Consider the following 12814-nt stretch of genomic DNA (forward strand, 5'->3'; position numbering starts at 1 on the left):
GATAAACCTATTCCTATGTCAGCAAAGACCGTGGTGGTAGCATGTATTTGCTACACAGGGTAATTATCCTTTATGATGGGTAATAAATTATTATGCACTGTAACAGTATGTAATTTGGGGGAGTGGCTGCCATGGCAGATAGTAGCCCTTCAATCCAGAAGATCCTGGAGAAACTCAGCTGGGTCAACAGAAGCCTTATGAAATCCAACAAGAATTGTGGCACTGCAGGTAAAATAAACCCTTGCTTTAGTACAAGCGGGCGGTTGGCTGCTTTGGGATCTTCAGAGCAGACGCTAGAAGAAGCTTCCTCGCTCAGAAGTTGGTGCAGCACTGGAAGAAGTTATCTCGAGGCCACAGAGTCTTAGTGCTATGGAGGTTTTAAAAGCTCAGGTGGGTGGAGCCACAGCTGATCTCATGATAGTCCTGCGTTGAGGGGGTTGTTGCATCAGATGGTCTCTTGATCAATGTTTCCATGTTTGTGGTTCTGTAGTGCTCCTGGAGAAAGATACTGGGGATCTGGCTGATGTGGATTTTCTCTTTGTCCTGGGAATTTTCTGGGACGCAGTAGAAAAAGTGAAGGGTAGCAGGATGTAGTCTGTTCTGTACGTCTATGTTGCATACTTTCTTTCTGAGTGGTCTGTCCCTTGTGCTTGCTATAGCTTTGCTGGAAAATTCTGCCAGCAAACAGAGCAGAGGCTGGTTTGAGGATAGCAGTTGGCTGGGAGAGTGCCGACTCAGCCATTTTTTCTGACTTGGAGAATTGAGGAAGGATTACATTCTCTCCTGGATTAGAGTTGCAGCTATGTGATGCATCCCCTGGAGGTTTAAATCAAAACCTTTCCATGTTACTCTGATACTCAGAGCAAAGGCTATATGAGGTTGTGGGTTTTGGCTAACCAGAGGCTTAAGCTTCATGTAGGCCCTATCACGCTTCAAGGTTGTTATTAAAGTGAAAAAACAACTGGACTGATAGAAAGACTGCCTGGTCTGCTATTTGCATTAGTGGCACTCCAAATGCCCCATAAACTAAATTCTTTATTCTAATGCGGTATCATGTGATGATGTAGAAGCAGCTAGTAGGATACTTTTGTAATTAACTCTTGGAAAGGAGGCTTTTAACTTCTTACACTTACATGACAGGTGGTTTTCTTACCTAATTTGTGCTTTCTGTGGGCCCTTGCAGACGGAACTTCAGTATTGGCTGGTTGTTATTTTCTGACTACAATATTATTTGCATTTCTGCTGACCTAAGAGTGTAGCATCAGCATAAAAAAATTCTTTATGGCTTGACATCAACTCCACTTGTGAGTAAGCCTTACTCAGTTACCTTCAGTGGCACACTGTTTAACTGACAGTTAAAGGCTTGGGTGCATGCAAGGCAGACGACTGCCATCTTCACTGGTATGCAAAACTCAGGTTTTCTGCCTCTGCTCCCTCTGGCCCTCTTCTTTTCACAGTTTTCCATTTCTTTACTTCACATTTTGGAATGTGCAATTGACCTCAGTTTTAGAAGGGTGCATGTATGTTCATATCCTTTCAAAGCTGGGGTACAAAATTGTTCTGTTTTCTGTAATTTTTAAGTGGGCTAGCCCAAGTGACAGTTTTGAGGAAGTCTCATCTTCTGTGGCCTTTCCTTCATCATACGGTATAGATGCTATAAAGAGAATGACCCAGTTGCTGGCAGTAGATCCTGTCGACATTCCTGTTTGTGGTGTGACAGATGGTTGTGCTGACTGACAAACTTGATAGTGTTATGCTAGCCCTGCACTGGAGACGTTTGCCCGAGTAGCGATGCAGGAAGATTATATTTTCAAGCCCCCACTTTTTACCCCCCTCATGGTGACAAGGCCACAGTACCATGGCAAAGTCTTTTTCTTTGTCCTTTGACACCTGCCCCTTGCTCTTGCAGGGCACTGCAGCATCCAGGTCTTGTCACCAGCTTCCTGAGCTCCACACCAGAAACACGGTTGGGCTGGCTTTTACCCATGCAGTAGGAAGTCCTTAAGACATGTGGGCTGTCTGCTAATACAGTACTGCTTTATTCTCTACCTGTTGTAGTGATGCACTTTATCCTTTCTGTTGAAATGTCTTTGAATTTCTAAGACAACATAAGCTGCTCATGAAAGAGTCGTCGAGAAGAGTACGCTTGACCAAAGCATCGCTATTGATTTCTGCAGTGCTCCTTCCCTCCCCGTTGCACTGCCTCTCCTCAGCCATTTCATAGCATCTCTCTGAGCACCTCTTGTGTACATTCTCCTATTTTAATCCCCGGTCTTCAGCCTCCTCCACGGTTTAAACAATTCCACTTTGGCATGAAGTCTTCTGCAGGAGATGCTCATGCAAAACGTGCAATTGCTGTGGCGCTCCGCCAGCCCATTCAAAGTAGGAGCCAACTTTTGAGGGTCAGTCTCTTTGTTAAGAGTATGCTATAAAAGACTTTGAAGTTCTGTATCCAGATTCAGCCAGGAAGCTTCAGTACTCTTTGCATAATGCCAGGCTAAATTTTACTGGCACTCAGATGCCACCAGGTGATTGTGGGTTTCCTGCCACCAAACTGCAGCTTTGTGTTTGGGCCTGTATTTAACAAAACAAGCAGACTTCCACTGTGTTACTTTGTAAGGTTTTAAACTGGGCATACCCAGGACTCTGAGAGGAGGATGTATGTGTATGACAAGGTAATATTGCATTTGGCTTCTGAGAATGAATAAGGGGACATGAGAAGCTTTCACGTAAGAGTTTGATAGCATATGGTTCACGTACCTGATGGAGAAAGGGGTGCAAACTATTTCAGAACACATTTTATTGCTTCCCAAGTTCAAGTCTCTCTTGAAGGGTGAGAGGGGTAAATTCTTGGAGTACCTATTAATAGGTTTGCATCCCAAGCCCCCGTAATTTAGTTGGTAGCTTTGTTCTTCATGGCAGAAAGGTAGTGCAGTGGTGTGCCCTTTCCCAAACATGCCCATTTGATTTAATTAAGCACCACTCCATTTTTCCACTGGTGCAGGAGGGCAGGATTGGACTGGAGAAGCCGCTGTTTCTGGAACTAAGAAGCTCTACCCCAGCAGGGAATGATTCAGAAAATCCGGAAAAAGAGCCAAATGCCAGAGACCACTTCCACTGTAACATAATGCCTATATTTGGAAGCTCTAAGTCACCTTCGATTTTTATGAGCTTCTAAATATTTGTTTTCAGTCTTGGTCTCCTCCCTTGTTGGACAGATTTGAATAATTTAGTGCAAGTTGAATAACTTGCCCATGTCCAGTTTTAATGACTCAGAAGAAATCAATTCTGCCTCAAACGCAACGCTCTTTGTAAGCCTTTCTCTTCCTGCAGAATTATAAGGAAACAGGCATCCTGTGAAAAAATTAAAAAATAAAAAAACCCCCCGAAGACTGTGAACATTATACGGAGCATTTTCCTTAATTTCAAAACCACTGGACATAAAGTGAAACTGTTTGAAGGGAGACATTATTACTCTTAGCTAAATATAGTAAGTAATGCAATATGGAAGAAGAATACATTTTATCACTATATAAATGAAACTAAAAGCCACCTCCTCCCTTTTTTAATATGAGCAACTGATTTTGTTTTGCTGTATGTCAGAAGTGAGTTGAAACTACTTGCCTGTTTTTTGTAAGTAAATACAACTGTCATCAGATTATTGCCCCCTCATCCCCTTGCAATAGTATTCTCTTCTGCTGCCTGAATTACCACGTAGTGAAGGCTTTGGCACAGAAATAACCAGTGAAAGAGTAGGTGGAGGTGGAGACAAAGAAGCCTCCAGTATTGTCACCCTGAGTTTTGAATGATGTTGGAAGTTAAGCGGCATTGCTACTGTCTGTACCTAGTCCCCCTTAGTAGATATATGCAGGCAAGTTTGCTGCATTCAATGTAATTTAATATAGGTATTTGATTTGCTTGTTCTTTATTCATTAGGCTACTACTCTGTAATCATTATGTTACTGGCAGTCTCAGGCCTTCTGTGGTTTTACCTTGTGTGTGTGGTAATTTGGGGATTATTTTCAGCTGCTTAGTCTATTTTAAACTCTCTTTTAAAATAAAAAAAAAATTCAACAAATAATGAGTTAGACTAGATTGATCCTTTTGAGCCATTTGTCTAATTAACCTTTGCCTCTTAGGAATCAGCTTTGGTTCTGTTCAACCAAGTGCAATGTATCTCAGTCCTTAATAACCAGCATTTCTTCTGAGGACATTGGAAGTCTTCCATGATCCTTACTTTTCTAATGGCTGCCACTCTCTTGGCACTGCACCAGTTTGCAAAGAGTTGGTGAAGGATAGGAAAGAAGAATAAGAGGACAGCAAAAGGCCGCAGGGTGGCCTATATAACTCAGGAAACGAAGAGTTTCTAGAAGGTGCAGTTAGCTCTGGCCTCATGTCTTCAGCACTCTGCACCCCAAACTGAGATGGGATAGCAAATGTGTATGAACACAGTAGTGAATAAGAGTATTTGTGTGCACACGCATGCTGTATGCACCCAAAAAGATGCTTCTTCAGCACTTCCTCTGGTTTAAAATTTTGACAGAATCTTCAGAAAGTGAGACTTTATGCAAGTGGAAATGAGTAGATGATGCCCAGTCTCCTTCCCTCTTTCCTGAAAAAAGAAAGAATTAGGCCAGCCTCACAATCCTCTATGAGGAGGAGGAGGTAAATAGGATGCTTCCCTGCTCCTTTTAAACCTCTCCATGATAGAAACCCCCAGAATTTGCAGAAGTGTCCTGTCGAGCATCAGTGCCTCACAACTCAGGAGACACCTTTATATGGACAAGAAAAGAATGATCCTTCTTTAAAGTCACAGAGAGTTTGCAAGTTTTGAGAAGATCCTCTCTTAACCTCATTGTGCATGATCTGCTGTGGTTACTGATGTAGGAAATGTCTGTATGCTCAGCAGCATGGATTTCATCTCTTTAGGAAGAGCTTGGAATGGGTGTTCCCAAGGAGGAGGTCAAGAAGGCTTCCAGCTCTCGTTATAAGTGGACATTCATACTTTCTGCTAGTGGTTCTGGTTTGGGTCATTTGGTGATCATGCCTTACTCCCTTCCAGAGTGCTAGGAAGAAGTCTGCTGTTCTTGCAGCCTCCCTTTTTGCACTCATGCATTTTGAATACACAGAGTCCAGGGTTTATGAATCATTGTTCTGTTCCTGCAATGATATAGCTGTGCTGAGACCACAGCATCAGTGGAACGTAAATCAGACCCTCGATGGGAAGTTCGTACGTCCTGCAAAATGATGGCTTTGCCGCAGATGTGGGAAAGAGAATAGCAAGGAGAGAACTGTGAGTGAGAGAGGATTGAGAGAGCATCCCTAACCCAGGGGTCTGCTGATATGGAAAAAGGAAGGAGTGAACTATTTCAGTTGCCTCCTGCCTGTTAGCTTGGGTAATGTTGCTGTTTCCCCCTCTTCAACTCTCAGCAGTAACTATCCATAATTCATATCTTCCCCTTTTTAGTTCCATTACAGTTTCCTTTCTGCCCATGACAAATACTCCAATCACTCACATAATGTAATAGGATCCACAGATGTAAACATGGGGGGAACAGCGTTTGTCCGGCCCACGCTACGTCGCCAATTTGCTTGATGGATTTGAACTTCTCTGCTCCTTCCGTTTACTCCTGGTTCCCTTCCCAGCTGTGGAGCCTTCATCTGCTTTTTGGTTTCAAACTGTTCTCCAGGCAAATTGATGATGGCTAGACATTGAAGAACAGCTGCTTTCATAGAAACTAGGAAACTGCAAAAAAAGTAGCCGTAAATAAATGTACATATATATATTGTTATATATAAAAAATAAATTCATAGAGTATATATAAAATTTATAATATCTATTTAATATATAAGTATATATAATGTATTTATATAAATACATGCTATACTACAATATAGATATATATAAAGTAAATATAAATACAGTGTGGGTTTGTTTGTTTTTTTAAAGGAAATGCAGCTCCCTGGTTTTATCCTAATTTCTACTTACTGTAGATATATTTTTACTGAGAATGTTCCAAGTCATTTTGTTGTGTCATTAGCTGGCAGCTAGTCCCAAAGCAATATGGCATAGTATTCCCATCCAAGCCCATCAGCTTACTTCATAAGCTCTCTGGTGGCTTCCAGCAGCTGTTAAGATGTGGCAGTGGACATGATTTTTCCCTCCATTTAAGGAGTGATTGAGAAGACGCAGATGCTTTTAGTGGAAAAGAAGAAACTGATTTTATTTCCTTATCAGACCTCATAGGGGTGGATAGAGGAAGTTTATGAGGCTGAAAGTCATTAAGTGTGCTTTTTTTTCTTTCTTCCATCTGCTTTTGTTTTTATTGGAGTTTGAGTGAGCAGGGTCTTGGGGGGGAAAGACAGCTTTGTAAATGGCATATGCCAGCAAAAATGAGATGTTTTTTGGCAGTGCATGCATTCTTGCACATGTCAATGGTTACTTCTTCACTGTAGAGGCACACCATTTAGGTCACCCTTTGCCCCAGTCAGTGTTGGCAGTGCCGAGGAGGGAGCAGCACAGATTGCTCTGAGCACCCCAGGGCTGGAGCCCAAGTGGGTGCTCAGAGACTTTCTCCTTGGTCGTCTCACCATGTTAAGCATAGTCCACTGTGCTGCAGGTAGGAGCCTGCCATTCTTTCACCTGCCTTTGTGCAAGGTAATCATTGCTGGGGTGGGTAGAGTCAAGAAACCAAGCCTTGGGTCTCATTAGACATTAGCAGCAAGGAACAACTCCAAATACTGCAGCAGCAGCTCTATATTTAAAACGAATAACGAAACAAAAAAACCAAACCCAAAACTCACAAAAAACCCCACCCCGAACACCTCCCCCCATTGGCTTAAGCAGCGAGATACATATTTTTCTGTGTTTGTCACTTTTTGGCTGTTATCTCTCCCCACCCTCCATGTAATTCCCAAGGCAGCACATGCTTGGTGCCTAAGCTTCTGTCTGCGCTTAAAACAATTAGAAAACAGTAAATCACAACCCTTAATGTCAGATTGCCAACAGCTGGCTGCAGCAGGGACATGCCATTGCCCTCGCAGTGAACATGTGCCCACGATGGCCACTTCCCTGTCCTTATCACTACTCACCCTGTCATCTGGCAAATACCAAAGGAAAAACTGGGGTTGTGGGTTGCGATGTGAACGGTGATGAAACGGAGCATGCCCTTGCATCAGGGATGCTGGGGACTGAAGTCAGGGCGGGAAGAGTGGGTGGGTGGTGGGGAGCACTCCCTCTGAGGTACCAGGGGCCATTAGCACAGCTCAGATGTTTGTGGGGGTTTTTTGGCATTTTTATTTCCAACTCTGGTGTTTCATGCCCATCTCTTAGAGCAGAACTGATTTATGAGTGAGGTCAGTTTGTATAGACATGCAAATACAATTTTAGCATAAAAATTTGATGACTCAAGGGGTCTTGTCCTCTTGTCTTGTGTTAATTAACTGCAGCGTGAGTTGGGGGCACTTTTGTTACATGCATCCATGCTCTACTCTTGGATATGTAAGTCATCCATAAAACTTCACTGTGGGCCATAACAAGGCTATGGGACCTTAAGAACAAAGGGGAAAGGTTTATGGACTGAAAGGGGGGGAGGAGGGACTGATTTAATGATGCTCAAAATAACGGTTTGGGTTTGAGTGGTTTTTGCACAGGCTATTTATAATAATGTCTGTGAATCTAGCCAGAGCATGATTTGGTACAGCTGTATGCTGAAGAAGGAATCAGAAAAGTAAGAGAAGTCAAATGGCATTTCTTGATGTTGTTAACTTTAGTCAAGCTTATGCACTGACTAATAGAAAGCAATAAGTTTTTGGAAAAACTCAGGCCCCAAGCAAAGATGTATAAGCTTACAAAGCAAATTGAGACCAATCCTCAATTCACATTGCTGCTGGATGACAAACCCAGGTCAGTGATGACTGACTATGAGCCGCGTGTCGTACCAACCTGCAAGTAGGAGACAGGCAGCACTGGCTGTCCAGGGAGCTCTGCTCTTCCAGGCTGAGGAGGGAGGCTGGCTGCTGGGAAGGAAAAATAAAGCAGTAGTAAATCCGCCTGTGCTGGCATGCCTGGAGACTCACAGTACACCAGCTGTTTGCAGGCTAACAAGGCATGGAGAGTGAAGGCGGAGGTGCCAGGAGTGCCACCTTCCAGCCAGGGTCTTGCTGCTCTACCCTTGCAGCCACCCTGCGTCACAGCACCTAGCAGCTTCTGTAGAATGCTGTTGTGAGGACAAGTGTTTGCTTAAATCCTTTGCTGATGCTCTGATTACTGAACTTAATGCATCACATTTTCCTCACTTCTTCCTCTTTCCTGTTTTCTCAAAATTTACCAGTTTCTGCGCTGAATGGGAACCTCAGCTCAATTCTGGGGTCAGCTCAGCAGATGAAAGATGCGGAGTTCTGTTCTGTAGATCCTCTCCCTTAATAGTGGCAGCCAAATGACATGTATCCATAGTGGCTGCAAGTCTAATGCTGTGTGAGGGTGGTCCAGAAACTGGCTGTAATCCTAAATCCTCTCTACCCCTGTCTGAGAGCACTCTTCAAGCTGTTTTTTTTGGGAAGCAGCTTCTCTTACTCAGGTGAAGACCTCAGGTGCATTCTGCATGGACGGATCTTGGCTCTGCCTGGCATGGCAGTTTCTGTCTATCCCATCTGCCTTACTGCAGAGCCTTAGGTTTGCTGTTTTGCAGGCAGAGGACCCTGCAGTAGTTCTTAGGAAGGCTCTGACATTCCCTATTCCAAAAGCAGATGGGGTTTTATGGGCAATGTGAACCCAAGCTGGGAAGTGAAACTCAATGCAAATGAAATGAAATGGTGGCTCGTAGTGATAGGAGTGCACCAGCCAGCAATGGACCTATCAGCAAGTTTGCAGTATTGGAAAAGGTTGCTAAAAATGCTTAAATTATTCCTGGGTACATGGGACTAGAGAGAGGAACCCAACGCTGTGTGCTTTTAAGTAAGAAGACTTTGAGGAAATTGTTGCAGTGCTACCCTGAGGAGTAGAAATGTGCTGTAGCTGTAGGCATTTGCTCAGCACTGTGACTAATCTTCTGGAAACCAAAAGGAATTCCCTTAGAGGAGAATGCTATGCATCACCCGTGGCCAAAAAAAGAGGGAGTCGTGTTTCCTTGACAGCACATCATGTTTGCGTATTTTTACTGCTGGAGGAGAGTCCTTCATCCTGATCGCTGCATATTTTCAAGTATTTTGAGTGTGCCTGGGGTGCCAGGATATTAATTTCAATAGCTTTGTTTAAACAGATCGTGTAAGTAAATGAGTCAGTATTTTTAATAAGGTTTCAGATACAAGCAGGGCCATTTTCATCAAGTCGATATAGTTACTTGCATTACAGGTTTCTTACCAGTATACTTTAAAGCTGGTACATTACAGCAGGTGCTCCAGGAAACAAAAAGTTTCTTCAGAAAATATGATTTTTCCATGACTTTTTTCATGAGTTAGTGTTTGCATACTGCAGGTGAGGATGAAAGAAGTGACACCACAGTATGTAAACAGAGTACTTAAGTGTTGCATTGTAGACAGAGCCCAAAAGCTTGGGCTTCAGCACTGGCTTTTGCTAACTCTCTTTGCATTTCTGCTTTATTAGAGGTTTCCCCCCGTCTCTTTCAGTTACTGATTATACTCCCACCTACTCTGAAATCCTTGGTGAACACACAAGCTACAGACAGCATACGTAGTTATGAGCTGCTTTCAGTGTTTCTAGGATTGCTGATGTAGTGTCTAAATAAGCAGCCTGATTTCTTTGCAAAGCATCAAACCCCCAAAGCAGCAGCCTTGAAAGAAGCTGCATTTCCAAGCCGACTTTGCATAAAGTAGCATATACAATATTGCTTGAATTGGCTGGAAGAAATAGCAGTAAATAACTGGCTATCAAGAGAAATTTTCTAGGTGCTGAACTGTAATCCAATGGGCAGAGACAGCATCCATGATGGTGCTTCAGGGAAAGAAGCATCTTGCAGCTGGTTGTGTGAAGGCTGATATTTGCATTTGCTTATTCCATTTGACCCAGAAAAAATAGCTGGTGTCACCTAAGGAGAAAAAAGTAAAGTACTGGGCAAACATTGGTCTCTGTAAGTTTATAAGAGCAGAGGGAAGTCTTTTTCTTACCAAGAGTCAAAGCAATGTTGTTGCAAATTATGTAACAACACTGAAGTCTGGTTTCCTTCTGGCCCTGCATATGCAGTATCTTTTCAGGATTTAACTGTTTTGTATGGGTTCTTCACCTCTGAATGGGAGTACAGCATCCCTGTAAATATAATGAGAAAAAGGAAAAAGATTCCTGCTCCCTGTTTTATTACTTGCTTCTGTGTAACTCGATATATTTTGTTTTAAATAAAAGCATACCAGTTGAAGGAGTTCGTGAGGTTTACCAGGGTAAATGGGAAGGAGGGTGGGTTTGTACAGTAAGATGATGATCTCTAATGAAAACAGTACTTGCATTTGGGGCAGTCTGTGTCTTTCTTCTGCGTCTGTTGAGTGTCAGATAATCCACAATTAATGTTTTAGAAATAAATCAGTCAATTGGTAGAAGCATCAGCAGCCTTGATGGATAAATTCTACCTTTTGATGATTAAGTGATCAAAAAGTCTCTGGCTTCAAAAGGAAAAAGACAAAAGTAATCTGCATAACAAAACCCACATTGTTGTACAGCTTGCAGAAGGGAATGGCAAAATGTTAGATTTTACTACATGCACATGGACTCAAAGCAATCTTTGCAGCAGCCCAGCTGGCTGTGAGCATCCTGGATGCCTCCACATGCTTGTTAGGCTACCTCCTGCTCACCCATCCTGTGTTCTTCTGTAGTACACTGCAACAGAGGTGGGTCATCCAAAACTAAGACATGAGCCCTGAATTCAGAGACAGGGCTTGATCACGGCAGCATGGCTACTGCCTGTTATTGAGTTTGTTCTCCAAGATGCATCAGCTTCTTCTGAAGTTCAAGGTTGGGCACAACATTGCAGTGTTTTTAAAATGGAGGTGCCGCCTTTGCTTGGTGCCCATCCCCTCTTCATTTTGCTTGCTGGCTGAATGGCAAGGAAAATTATCTTAAAAAATACTTTGTATTGGCTTTGTACTTTCCCAAAGAACCTTCCAGTTCAGCTGAATGCTTTTGTGCAGCCTAGTATGTTCACCAAATGGTAACAGAAAATCATGCACTCCCTGCTACTGTAGTGGTGGGGCTTTAATGGAATGTCTTTTTTTTTTCCTGATTATCCCATTGTTTTCTGAACCATCTCCACCTTCTCTGTCTTAGTATTAATAGCCTCTACAGACTAGAAAAGTATGGTCTGGGGCTATTTTATAATTCATTGGATATAGGCTTTTTACGATGCTTTGAAGACATCTGAAATCTAGAAGTACATTAAAGTGAAAGCACATTCGTGTTTAGGGGTTAGGCTGTGAATACCTGTGGTGGAAAGCATTGTAACACAGAAGGTGGTCAGGACTAAAGCTACATTTTGCCAGCTGCTGTTACAGGATGGACGTACATAATTAATTTATAAGTTGTCCATGGACACTCAAGAATTATGCAACATTGCTCTGAGTTTTTGAAAGTCTAATAAAACTCCTTGTAGTACATGGCAAATCCTTTGGCAGACTTCTACATCAACTATTCGCACAGTCTTGAATATGAGCTTTTACCTATACTGGCTCTTTGCTGTGTCTGTCTACAGAGTCATGAGAGTAATTTAAACAATATTGATATCCATCATTTGATTCTTCCACTGCCACACAGATGTTTTTGTATCCCTGGGTAAAGGAAATTATCCTCTGGAGTCCAAGGATAATATACCGAGCGACTGGTTTTAAGACTGGAGAAGCAAAGTGAGCAGTCAAAGTCAGAGCAGCCAGCAAATCTAAACATTAGCTTCAGTTAGGCACCAAAGCTGTAGAGAGCTAAAGTTTAGGTGGGCCGAATCATAACTGCTGTCCTAAAGTACGTGCCCGTCTCTGTAAGTGGATCTGTTGTTGATCCCTTCTGCTCTGTGGCCAAGGCAGCTGCTGTGGACCGTTGATGGTGAGTGCCCAGGGATGGGGAGGTATGAGGTGTGAGCACCTCAGCAGTGCTGCGTAGACGGGAAGGATCACCTCTTTCAACCTGATGGCAAAGCTTTGCCAATACTTTTAAAGTTCATACCTGTTCTGTGAGCCCTGCAGCTTGGTGGGGATGCAAAAAGATCTTTTCCTGAAATTCCTTAGCACGGAAAGGATTGGGCTTTTGCACTACCTGGGGACACGTGCAAGTAACTGATGTTGAAGGAGGATGGATAATTTCTAATTACTGATTAAACTGATTATGAAAGTATAGGTGTTATACAAGGTTCTCTTACCTTGATTTAGCTGTGATTTTACCTGTCTTACAGGGCAAAATCCTGCTTGAATAACTCTCATAATCTTGTTGAAGTGAACAAATTCAGTGTGCAGAATTTAGCCCCTAGAGGTAAACTTAGAAAAGATTCAGTGGGTGAAGAAATTTGGGGTTGATTAGCATATGGCATTGCAAGAATAATAATTATGGATTTTCTCTCTACCCTACTTTCACACACTTATGCACATTTCAGTTGTATCCCCCTCAAATTTCTTGATCTGGGTTGTCTTAGTTACAGTACCTTATATATAATATTGTAAATCCCCAGGAATGACTGTCATGGGACTCATAGAAACCTGTTGATACTGAAGAACAAAGCTGACTAAAAATGATAGAAATGTTTAGTGTCTTTCTCTGGGTTTGTCTTTCCAAAGAACCTTCAGTGTTAATTTAGGGTATTAAAATTGTAATGATTAATGCAGTTTC

General features: G+C 42.6%; 1 protein-coding gene across 2 annotated transcripts in view; it reads left to right on the forward strand.

The window, feature by feature from the left end:
- EEPD1 (endonuclease/exonuclease/phosphatase family domain containing 1) overlaps positions 1–12814 on the forward strand; it is a 65719-nt gene that overhangs the window by 21740 nt on the left and 31165 nt on the right. The gene's annotated exons all lie outside the window — the stretch shown is intronic.

This window comes from Phalacrocorax carbo, chromosome 2, assembly GCF_963921805.1.
Source record: "Phalacrocorax carbo chromosome 2, bPhaCar2.1, whole genome shotgun sequence".
Lineage (NCBI taxonomy): Eukaryota > Metazoa > Chordata > Aves > Suliformes > Phalacrocoracidae > Phalacrocorax > Phalacrocorax carbo.